This window comes from Callithrix jacchus, chromosome 18 (assembly GCF_049354715.1).
Source record: "Callithrix jacchus isolate 240 chromosome 18, calJac240_pri, whole genome shotgun sequence".
In the NCBI taxonomy this organism is placed as follows: Eukaryota; Metazoa; Chordata; class Mammalia; order Primates; family Cebidae; genus Callithrix; species Callithrix jacchus.
In genome coordinates, this window is record NC_133519.1 from 43,787,743 (window position 1) to 43,800,996 (window position 13,254).

Below are 13,254 nucleotides of genomic sequence, written 5' to 3' on the forward strand. Positions count from 1 at the left end.
GGTCCTCAAACCTGGAAATGTAGAGTTACGAAAAACAAAAACCAAAAGTCTGGAGCAACGACATCAAAATCACTTAACTCACTTATATGTTAGAAGTAAAGCATGTTTAATTACGAAGGCAGACTTGGACACGAATTTACAGCCGCAAAGCTTTAGGGGCTCACATCCAGATTGAAAGCACACGCTGAGGATAGCTCTCATTTAAGAGGGGAAAAAACCTGTTTTGTGAGATACAGGGAAGCCTGGAAGTATTAACTGCTAGTGGAACTAAAGACAGGAAAAGAGAGAAACCGATCATTTCTTAACTGGATCTATTCATCTTTGCACCGGGGCATCATTAGATAGTTTCACAGATGTCTCCTGCAGTAGAATTGCATGTAATTCGGAATGTCTGTGCTTTTTAAAGGTAGTTGAAGCGAAACAACTTAATTTTTTGCCCTAAAGCCATGGGTTTCAGCAGCTCCATTGTAATATGATCCTATTTACTTTTTTCAGTTTCTCTTTAAAGTAGCACCTCTCTGTGAGGCTTATAGGAGCCCCCCCCTCCCCGCCATATCTGAGGGCAGCCTTGCAAGGGGAGCCCTGGGACTGGCGGTCTAATGTCCACCTGAGTTTCATTAGCACAAGTTGCTGCCTATTTGAAGAAATAAAGCAGTCGTTTCTCAAAAGTCCTCCCCCACTGTTCTCCCACGTTTTTCCTGCTTTTGAAATTCCCCCTTCACTAGAAGACCTTGACACAACCTCTTCACAATAAGAGTGTGATAATGGCAATTTCAAATGCTTTCCTATGCCTTTAGCAAAGGTATATGAGTTCAAATTGTTGCTAGGTATTCAGTGCGGCAGGTTTTAACTATTAACAAATGGCACTGGGAAAAATTTAAAGAGAAATAGAACTCTTTTGCATTTTCATGCTCTTCAAGTGATGAAAATAGTAATCTGTCCTCTTCTGGAATAGGTAATATATATTTACTCACACATACACACACATTACGTTATATATATGTAATTACATGTTTGTAATGTCTACATTGGTTAAACATGAAATGTCATTTATCTTTGATTAAATAATTGAATGATTATTACTGTGCTTACTGTCTGAGTAAGACACTTCATGTTGCGATTATCAGTACATTCAATGTCAAGATGCCAGTGGTGATGCAGTTTGAGGTGTTCGTTATTTTGGAATACTTTAAATATGTTTCTTCTATATGGATGAATCTAAGGTTAGCTAGAAAACGAAGTAATATTTTGTTTTTCTCTAACACCACGATTTGCTTTTCTCCAAAGAACTCTTATGAGATTATATTGCTGTAAACAGAACACAAGAATTGCTTCAACTTGTAAATGGATTCTGGACCATCCCGTTATTTGGAAGTGATGTGAAAACTTATTGGGATGAATTGCATTGTGGTGCCCTGCCTTTCACTTGTTACCAAATGGGAAAGTTTGCACTTCGCTGTAGTTGACTTTCCTGTAGTTTAGCAATCATGATTTAAAGTGGGGGAAACCTGACGTGCTAATAACAGATGACTGAATAAGTTAGAGGTTTTCTGAATCCAGTAATATGAGCAAATGGTTAATTTAAATTGGTTTCATAAACTTAATTGTGTGTATAATTCAACAAAATTATTAATTCTCTTTACATAGTGATTCAAAGTAGAGAGAAGTCGCCAAATGTTTGTTATCTAAGGCTATTTAAAATATTTTTGAAGATAAAGAGCGAAATTAAAGTTAAAACGTACTGTTAACCTTAGTATTCACTTTGCTAGATTGTAGTACTTTGTGTGATATTTTTCCTCTGTGGGTGTGTGTGTGTATAATCATTAAGAGTTTTTGGCGGTTTTTTTTTTTGTAGTTTTCTTTTTTTTGAGATAGGGTCTCACTTTGTCACTCAGGCTGGAGTGCAGTGGCACTATCACTGTCATGGCTCACTGCAGCCTCAAACTTCTAGTCTCATGGAGTCCTCTCACCTCAGCCTCTGGAGTAGCTGGAACTACAGGCACACGCCACCACACCTGACTAATTTTATTTATTTTTTTCGTGAAACGGGTTCCACTACATTGCCCAGGTTGGTCTTGAACTCCTGGCCTCAAGTGATCCTCCTGCCTTGGCCTTCCAAAGTACTGGGATTACAGGCATGAGCATCTTGGAATGACAGGAAGGGCTTTAAATGGGGATTGGCTGTCTTAGTGAGTGACATTAGAAAAGTACATTTACTTTTTAATCTTAATATCCTTAACTATATAAATTAAGAGAATTCTATGTGACTGTCTCTAAGATTTCTTCTAATTGTGACAGTTTATGACTGTCTGTTTTACATATGATTATTTTCATAATTCGTAACATATATTCCTATGGGTGGGTGACACAACTAACACGGAAAGAAATCACGTATGGAATTTAATATGATTTTATTAATAATCTTGAATGCTTATAAACCCTTTGACATCTACTGTCACATTTAGCTAGGTGAAATAATGGATAAATTTTGCGATATATTCTATGTCTTTTGATATAAACCTTTGGATCTTTGCAGATGATTGCTTTGGAGTCCTGCATTACAGTTTGGGACAAGGCATGTGTGTGCGCGGGTGGAATGAATTTAAAACACGTGGATCACATAGATGTAGAGGATGTCTAACAAGTTGAAAATGAGATGATAAGACCATTCAGAATATGTGCATGTAAGAAGCGCTGTGTTGAACTAGCAGCACATGTGTCTAGAGTGGAAGGAGGTCCCAGAGGCAATGAGGGGTCATGGAAAGGCAAGCCAGCCTTTTGATTTTGGTGTTAACTATGGTTAAGATGGATTTTCCACTTTCATAACCACATATAATGTGTTGATTTTTAGTGGATTTAATGAGATGTAATCCCCTTACCATACAGTTCATCCACTTAAATAATTTGATGCTTTTTGGTATACTCACAGATAGGTGCAAACATCACCACAGTCCACTGTAGAACATCTTCATTACCTTGGAAACAATCCTGTACCTTTCAGCTATCAGTCTCCTATACCCCAATCATCTTCCCCTCAGTCCTAAATAACAACTAATCTATTTTTTTGCTTCTATATATTATTCTCTTCTGGACTTTATACAAGAATCATATTCTATAAGGTACTTTATGACTGGCTTCTTTCACTTTAGCATAACGTTTTTCAAGGTTCAATCACATTGTAGCATGTATTAGTACTTCATTCCCCTTTTTATGGCCAAATAATATTCCATTGTATGATATATCATATTTTGTTTATCTGTTAGTTTATGAGGGATATTTGAGTTGTTTCCATCTTTTAAAACATTATTATGAATGATATATATATTCATGTACAAGTTTCTGTGTAGACAGTTGTTTTCATTTCTTTTAGGAATATAACCAGAAGTGGAATTGCTGGGTCATAGTAATGCTCTCTCTCTCTCTCTCTCTCTCTCTCTCTCTATATATATATATATATATATATATATATATGTATATTGTTTTTTTTTTTTTTTGAGATGGAGTTTCGCTCTTGTTACCCAGGCTGGAGTGCAACGGTGCAATCTCGGCTCACTGCAACCTCTGCCTCCTGGGTTCAGTCAATTCTCCTGCCTCAGCCTCCTGAGTAGCTGGGATTACAGGCACACACCACCATGCCCAGCTAATTTTTTGTATTTTTAGTAGAGATGGGGTTTCACCATGTTGACCGGGATGGTCTTGATCTCTTGACCTCGTGATCCACCTGCCTCGGCCTCCCAAAATACTGGGATTACAGGCGTGAGCCACCGCACCTGGCCCAGTAATGCTATGTTTAATTGTTTGAGAAACTGCTAAGCTGTTTTCCAAAGCAGCTCTCTACCATTTTACATTCCCACTAGCAGTGTGTGAGGGTTCCAATTTCTTCACATCCTCTTCAATACATTACTATTATTATTTGAAAAATACACAGGTTCTTTATTACAACACATAGATTTATAAAGCTCTTATTATAGTTAAAATAATTCAAAAAATAGAAAGTAAACTATTCTGGAGATTATTCTCTTTATGTAGCATACAACTTCTTTTTTTTCTTCCAACTTTCATTTTATGTTCAGGGGCCACATGTGCAGCCTTGTTACGTGGGTAAATTGCGTGTCACTGGGATTTGGTGTATAAATGATTTCATCATCCAGGTAGTGAGCGTAGTACCTGATGGTTTTTAATCCTCATCCTCCTCCTATCCTCTAATAACAAGTAAGTTTCAGTGTCTGTTTGCCTCTTTGTGTCCATGTGTACTCAGTGTTTAGCCCCCACTTATAAGTGAGAACATATGGTATTTGGTTTTCTATTCCTGCCTTAATTTGCTTAGGATAATGGCCTCCAGCTGTATCCATGTCACTGCAAAGGGCATGATTTCACTCTTTCTTATAGCTGTGTAGTATTCCATGGTGTATCTGTACCACATTTTCTTTGTCCAGTCCATTGTTTATGGGCATCTAGGTTGATTCCATGTCTTTGCTAGTACAACATGCTGTTATTGAAAGTTTTGATTCTTATGTATTAATTTTTACTGTGCTTTTTATATAGCACTCAAAATGTATTCCTCTCTTCCTTGAAATACAACTTTGAGGAGGGCTGATCATCTCTCTTTTTACTATAGCTTCTTTTATTGCTCACTCTTATTTCCCCTCCTCTTTTTAAGGCAGGTACCAGAGACAGGAGGAGAGAGAACAGGACAGTGTGTTTTAATGAGTTACTTTATAGAAAGAAAACTCTTCTCTTTCACAATTGTGTCTTCACTTTCTTCCCAGGATATCTCATTCATTCATTCATTCACCTGTATGTTTCAGACCTTGCCTCATGTAAAAGGGAGTAAAGCAGATAAAAGCTCTTGAATTTATGGAGGGGTGGGGAGTGACACAGGCAATAAAGAAAACAATTAAAACCTATGGTATTTTTAATGGTGATATTTTACCAAGGGTTTTTTTTATGATGATAATTGGTATGGAGAAAATAAAAAGGGAGAAAAGGGATGGGGAGTTTGAGGTGGATTGGCAGTGTTGGAATTTTAAACGTGGTCATTAGCGAAGTCCTCAGTTGAAAAGGTCACACTTTATCAAAGACTTGAAGGAGGTGAGGGAGGGAGATTTGAGGATATCTATGGAAAGTGCTACAGGTGGAGAAACAATAAATGAAAAACTCTCATGATAAGAGCATCCGGACATGTTTAGGGAATAGTGAAAAGACCAGAGAGTCTGGAACACAATGACTGTTAGGAAGAAGTCAGAGGGTGAAATCAGAAGTATGGTTGAGTCATTTCAGGAAAGGGCTCGTAGTCCATGGTGACTTTGGCTTTTACTCTGAGGGAGATGGATTGCCATTTTAGGGTTCTGAATAGAGAAGTGACATGATCTGACTTATGCATCTACATAATCATTCTGTTGTTTGAGAATAGTTTGAAGCAGAGCAAGGGCAGAAACAGGGAGAATAGACAGGACACTATTGTATAAATCAGACAAAGATGATGATATATCTTTCACGAAGTTAGTGACTGTGGGTTTGAGAAATGATTGAATTTTGTAACAAACGATTTAATGAAGAACTGGATGTGAGGTCTTAGAAAAAAACAGAAGACAAGATAGGTTCAGAGGATTTGGCTTGAAGGATACTATCGTTTGGATGTGATTTGTCCATGCTAAAAATTTCATGTTGAAACTTGATCCCCAATATGTCAGTGTTGGGAGGTAGGGCCTAGTAGGAAATGTTCAGGTAGATCCCTCGTGGACAGGTTAATGTCTTCCCTTGAGGGCAAGTTTTTGGTCTTGTGTGAATGGATTAGTTCCTTTAAGAGTAAGTTGATTAAGCGGGGTGGTGTGGGGAGCCCAATGGCTCATGTCTGTAATCCCAGCACTTTGGGAGGCTGAGGTACATGGATCACTTGAGGTTAGGAATTCAAGAGCAGCCTGGCCAACATGGTGAAACTGTGTCTCCACTAAAAATACAAAAATTAGCCAGGCATGGTGGTGTATGCCAGTAGTCTCAGCTCCTTGGGAGGCTGAGGCAAGAGGATTGCTTGAACTCCAGAGGCAGAGCTTGCAGTGAGTTGAGATTGGGCCATTGTGCTCAAGCCTAGGCAACAGAGCGAGACTCCATTTCAAAAAAAAAAAAGTTGTTAAAAAGAGTCTGGCTTCCTTGTTTTTTCTCTCTTGCTTCCTCTCTTACCATGTGATCTCTTTGCAGTTCTGCACCCCCCACTTCCATCATCGCTATGAGTGGAAGTAGTATGAAGCCCTCACCAGATGCAGCTGCCTGATTTTGAACCTTCCAGCCTCCAGAATCATGAGCCTAATGCACCATTTTTCTTTAAAAATTACCCACCTAAAGCATTCTGTCATAGCTACACTGAACAGAGTAAGACAAGTGAATAGAAATGTAGCATGACCTTTCACTGAGACGGGGAAGAATGAGCAAGAAGCAGGTTTGATAAAGGGCTTGATTTTTAGGTGTTAAAGTTTGAGATGCCTTTTGATATTCAAGTAGAGACAAGAAGATAGTTGGATATATGAGATTTAGGTTCAAGGAGAGATGTCTTGGGATCCAAAGACATACATATAGATGGTATTTAGGACAGTTAGACTAGATGAAAACCATTAAGGGGGACTAATAAATAGAGAAGAGAGGAGGTCTGAGGAACTAGCCCTGGGACTCCAGTGTTTAGTGGTCAGAGAGACGAGGATGACTCAGCAAAGCAGACCAAGAAACTGAAGTCAGGGTAGGAGGAGAAGCATATGTTATGCTAGAAGTTAAGAAACTGTTTCAAGGAAGAACTAATTGATCAATTCAAAGAAGGATCAAGAATTGGCTAATCAGCTTAGCAATGTGGAAGTCATTGGTGACTCAATAAGAATAGTTTCTTTTAGGAGATGGGAGGCAAAGCCTGTTTGGAGAGAATTCAAAGAGGATGGGAAAAGAGGAGTTGGAAATCTTTGTAATTATATTGCCATGTCCAGCTACTGGAACGGTTGCTTTGTTCGTGAGGCTAAAATTGAGCCTCGTTTTGATAAATGATTCAACAAATATTTTATGAATACAAATAAAAGTAAAAAGAACATCCAGTTTGGAACAGAAGACTTCTTTTCCTTATTCTTGTCACTTCAGCAAATCATTTCACCTTGCTGGACCCTCTGTTTCTCCATCTATAGAATTAGTGTGCATTGGTAGGTTATTATCAAAGTCCATGATTTACATTGTTATAATATAGAGAAAAGTAAGCAACTACAAAGAAGTTCAAAGTAGCAAGGACCTGATTCATTGGAAGAAATATCGGCATTATATATCTTTAAATATAAAAGTTTAATTTTGATACAGTTCATCAGCCTTCTGTGACTTTGTATAGTTTGGCTGTACCTATACAGTGTTAAGAAAATCCTCCAAGATTTTTTTTTTTTTTTAGTAAAACAGTTCTCCAAGAATATTTTTTTCTGAGCAATATCAAGATCATTTGAAACCATAATGAAAGAAAGATTTTTACAAGGAATATATTACACATTTGGACCTTGAAAACCTATGCACATCTATACAAATTGAACTTCAAATTGAAATGTTTCTGTTTCAATATGTATAGGAAAAAGAGCCAAGAAGCTGTTAGTCTCCCTGTGCCTCTAGCACATTTTACAGGAAGGAGGATTTTCATGAGCAAAATGATTGGTCTGTTATGTCCAAGAGAAATTCAGCTAAACAGAATGCACTAAAATTTAAGAGTGAGAGACTTTGGACAAGGTTAACTCTTATTTCTCAGAATAATAAAATATTTTAGCTTTAGGGACTGAGTCTTATGTCCCTGGATGTTTCCTGAGGATATGTAGAGGTGGTTTGCTATGTATAACAAAGCCTTTCTCTTACAGTATAGGGACAAAAGTTTGGTAAATCAGATATTTTAAATGTGTTAGAGATGCTTCCCATTTAACAGAATCCTCTGTGACTCCTGCAAAATGAAGGGTTTTTTCCCCTTTGTTGATGAGTTAAGGAACAGCCTTCTACTTTACTGATAAATCAGAATTTGGCATTGTGTATGGTTTGTCTCTGATCATAGAGACAATAACCATTCTCGATAATTCCGCTTACTCATCTTTCTCCCTGACTAGACATTAAGCTCCTTGGACAAAGACGACCTGATTCATCTTACAGCCACATAGTAGACCACTCAATAAATGTTTCCTGAATGAATGAATGAATGCTGCAGACAAAACCTGATAATTTCTCTGGGTATTTTTATACTGCCTTTTGTATCTATGATTTTACTTTATAATTCACAAGTAGAAGAATACAATTCACAACATAATAATTTGCTAATTAGGCCTTTTTGGTGATAATATGTCTCCTATCCAAGCTTGAATATGAAATGGAAGGATAATTATGACCCAGATAATGCCTGATTGAGTCTTGTGTAGTGATTGAATGTTTCTAAAGCAGGTGATTTTGTTGGGGATATAAATGCAGTCTGGAATGTTTCAGCTGCATTCTATAAGGCAGTCTGCTTACCTTCCAGTTTTAACTGGACTGGCTAAAGGAATATTAGAACAATTAAACTAATTTCCAAGGAGCACTATACAATCAAAGGATCTCCATTATAGGTGTTCTCACAAATCTGCATGGATTCTTAACCTTGGTTTTTATGGTTTTTGATAGTCCCATGAGGAGTCATCACTGTGAAGAATAGGAAAAATTTTAAAATGGGCTTATGTCAACTGTAAGATGCGATATCAGTTTTTCCTACCTTAGTGATGGTATCATGGTTAAATTAAATGTGAAAGTCCTTTAAAACTACTATGGAACAAATGGTGTTGCTGTACCTTATATGTCTATAAATTTTGAATTGGCACTGGAAGGAAGGCGATTATCAAGGAAAATAATACAAAACTTATATGGTAAGAATAAAAAATAGAAAAAGAATCTATTAAATGACTTGACTGTTAATCTGCAGGCAAAGGATGATTTAAACCAGTTCAGGTATATAACTACTCTAATAATGCCCACATATTCAGTGCTTTGAGAAGCATGTATGCTTTGCTGTGTTGTCCCTTTGAGCCGTAGGCCACTGCCTCATAATTGGGAAATGAGCAAGAGAATCTAAAAAGTCAAAGATAAGTCATTAGATCCATTCATTCATTCGGTTATTCAGTCTGTCGATTACAGACTTCTTACCATTTGTCAGGGACTATGTATGCCAGGTGCTCTTGATTTAAGTCCATGAGAAATAGGGCAAGATGCAGTACAATATACTATAGTGTACTACCTTTCATAGCAGAAGGAAGCATAGGGTGCTGTGCAGACCCAGAGCAGGGCGCCTGATCCTGAATCAAGACAGTGGTGGTCAGCAAAGATTTTCTGGAAGAGTTGTGTCCTGGACTGAAACCTGAAGAAAGTGGATGAATAAAAGCAGTTTAATCAAACATGGAAGAGTTTGGATTTCATCCTGAAAGCTATCGGAAGGCTGGAAGGATTATAAGTGAGGAGTGACATGACTGGGTTTTAGTTTAGATCTCTATCTCCTGGATGAATTGGAACAAGGGAGTCCTGAGAGCTGGAAGATGAAATGTGAGACCATCACAGCAATCTGGCGGGAAACATTGAGAGGACTTGGGTGTCCAGATAAGGGGATAGATTTCTGAGCTATTAAGAGTGTCCAATGAACTGGACATGGTCCTAAGAATGTTAAAAAGAGAAATATAATTGTCTTTTGGAAGTTAAAATTTGAAATTAGCATACAATGGAAGAGAAAAGATATGCAAAGTTAGCTTAAGACACAATGTTATGCCCAGGCCAGTAAGTGCTAATTGTAAGCTCCTCATACATTAACTTATTCAAGATAAAGTGCCAACCTAAAGTGTAGGGAATTGACAATGAAAAACAGTCACAGAAACCGACTTAAGCAGTATACAGCCAAGTTCTAACTAGAGTTCAGGGTGTTAGTTCATTCGATACTCGAATAACCAGCAGTCTTTCTAATGATGGCATTACATATTTGGATCATATTATTAACTCCTTGTTCTGATTGAATGCTCACCAAACAGCCTCCTGAAAATTTAGCCTCATGCACTTTCCTTATGGGGAGAGAAGGCTCTAGTCAGACTGGCACGTACATCACGTTGGCCAGGCAGTTATATTCCTCGTTGTTAACTCATATTTTGGCACCGTAGTCATATACATCAGTCTCTCTTGTTTAAAATATTCTGACAGTGTCAAGTTCACATTTCTGAATTTGCAAGTCCAAGAGCCTGTCCTTGGTCAATGATGGTAAATTTATGAAAGTAAACGTCTCTCTGTGTGGATCTGTTTGGGTGGCCTGTCTGTCTCCAGGTATCCTTCCTCAGCATTTCCAACTGTCAGTGTTAGTATGACTCGTGCCAAGTAACTGTTCTGTCCACTTGAAACTTATATAGATGACAGCTGAAGCCATTGGAATAAATGAGATCATCCAAGGAGAGAGTGCAGACTGAGAAAAGGAAGGAGACGGGATATAACTCAGAGAACACAATTATTTAAAAGATAGAAAAAGGGAAGTTCATAAGGGATCTGGAAAAGAGTGTCCAGGAAGATAGGGGAAAAACGGGAATGAGTAGTGCTTGGAAATCTAAAAAGTCATTAATTTTAAGCAGGAGAAGTTGTCAACTCTGTGCATTTGAACAGTTACTGAAAATAAAGGGTAAACAGTATGGAGCTAAACAGGACAGTTCTACTGATTGTGGAGCTTCCACAGAAGGCTAAAATGATGAGTTAAGAAAATGGAGCTCGTGAATACAGTACGTTTCTTTCATGAAAGGAAAGCATAGTCCCTGGAGTCTGATGTTTGGTTTGGAAGTCTGGTTCCACCAATTACTTGCTGTGTGATCTTTGTGCTTCAGTTTCAATATGCCCAAGAAGACAGGGCATACTCCTAGAGCTGCCATAGCAAACTACCACAAACGGTGTGACTTCTGCGATAGAAGTGTATCATCTCTCCCCCAACTTCTGATGTTTTACTGGCAAACTTTGGTGTTCCTTGGCTTGTACATACATCACCCTAATCTCTGCCTTTGTCTACACATGGTGCCCTCTGTGTGCTGTGTCAAATTTTCCTTTGTTGTGAGGACACGAGTCATACTGGATTAGCGACCCGCTATACTCCAATGTGACCCCCTTTTAATTACATCTGCAATGACTATTTCCAAGGAAGGTCACATTCTGAGGTGCTGGAGGATAGGACTTTAACATAAGAATTTTTGGAGGACATAATTCAACTCACAGCAGATCACTTAGCAATTAACATTAAAAACCAAAACTTTAATTCTTTTGCTAAGGAAACTCTGTGCTAAAATTTCTGATCAAAATGTCTGCATTAGGGAATATCATAGACTCTGAACTCTGATCCCTTTTACTGGATAGGAACAGAGTTCTCAGTGTCAGTTATGGAGAAAGGGATTAATGTTTGGGGCGCTATTATAGTCCTCGAAATAATTTGTATTGTTAAAAACCTGTTACTTTTTTTTTTCTTTAGACAGAGTCTCAGTTCATCCATCACCCAGGCTGGAGTGCAGTGGCACGATCTTGGCTCACTGCAATCTCCACATCCTGGGTTCAAGCAATTCTCAAGCCTTAGCTTCCCAAGTAGCTGGGACTACAGGTGCGTGCTACCATGCCTGGTTAATTTTTGTATTTTTGGTACAGACAGGGTTTCACCATGTTGGACAGGCTTGTCTCAAACTCTTGACCTCAAGTGATCACTTGAGTGATCACTTGCTTCGGCCTCCCAAAGGCATGAGCCACTGCACCTGGCCCTGTTACTTTTAAGCATGCATTTAATAAAGTTTTATTTAATTTTTTGTTGGTGATGTTGAGATATTTAATTCTGAAATGGGGAAAGTTACATAGGAAGTAGGAATTCTGGGAATATGTATGGGTTCTAAAATATTTTGACTTTGTATACTCCCAGGTTTCTTTTCTTCAAAAGTTTAAATACTGATTGGAGCAATTTTTCCATCAGCACCACATCTCTGAGAAGTTCCCTTTGCGCACTGTTTTATAGCAGGTGGAAGGAATTCTTTGATGTTCTCAGGCTGTAAGGCATACTGATTACCACCAAAAGTGCTTCAGGGCAACCTTTATGCTCTTGCCAAGTTCTCACAGGGAGAGAGTTAAGTGAGAAGCATGGGTGATGGGAGGAGATAAATACAAGGAAGGGTACTTAATTTTTTTTTTTTATTTTACAAATAGAAGGTCAAGAAAATACAATATTTCACTAATAGAGAACAAAATTAAAAATATTTTGCTATCTGGAATTTCAGTTTTTAAAATTTGGAGTGAAATCTGTTATGTTTTTTGTTTAGCTCCTTATTTTCACTTCAAAGCCTTTTGCTAGAGCGCACAGAAAACCTCAATTCTATTGTTTTCCTATTCCCCAGAGGGTCTTCCCTGCTCCTCTTGGGTGAACATGCTCACCACTCCTTGATCACATCATCACACTTTTGCCTTGAAGTTTTCTCCCCAGCCACACCCTAGGTTGGAATGTCTCCTATGTGCCGGACAATGTCTTACCCATAATCAAAAGATTTTCCGAAATTTCAACCCGCCAAGAAACTTTCCTGGAATATTGGGAAAGTGTCATTCTTTTTAATATTGAGATCTCTTATTATATTTATTGTATTTTGCGGACTTAATTTGTGTCTTTGATAACATCACCCCATCTTAATCCTTCTACATCATAATGAAAATTAACAGGGGATTTGATTTATCTTGACAAAGTGAAATTCAGTAGAGTTAGAATGGCATAGGTTTTGAGTGAATGGATTCTAATGTCAAATAGACCAGTGTTCGATTATTAATAAGTTGCTGACTTCTCAAAGCCTTAGTTTCCTTATCATTAAAGTGAGTATCAGTGAAGTGAGAATAACAGTCATTCTTCCCTAGCATAATTGTTTTAAGGATTAGAAGAGAAAATCCATGTAAAACATTTGGTGCAAAGCCTGACACAGAGCAAGGACCTGAGAGTGTCCTATAAAGGAAATAACACTTTACCTAGAGTCAAAACACTTGAGTACTGGCTCTGTAACTGGGCAGGTAACTAGATTCTTAGAACCTCAGTTTCTTTCTGCATAAAATAAGGGTAAAGCCAGTTTTGTGTACTGATAAATGTTAATCTCTGGCCCTGGAACTTGGCTTAGGGAGAGGCCTTTATCTGTAGCATTTGCCCGTTTGTATGGTGGTGTCACTGCTCCGTGGCCCATTTCAAACACCAATATGAAGCCTGGATATAGAGTT

At 38.0% G+C, this 13,254-nt stretch overlaps 1 protein-coding gene across 10 annotated transcripts in view; it reads left to right on the forward strand.

Moving 5' to 3' along the window:
• The window catches only part of HMCN1 (hemicentin 1), a 532,161-nt gene that overhangs the window by 92,951 nt on the left and 425,956 nt on the right, over nt 1-13,254 (forward strand). The gene's annotated exons all lie outside the window — the stretch shown is intronic.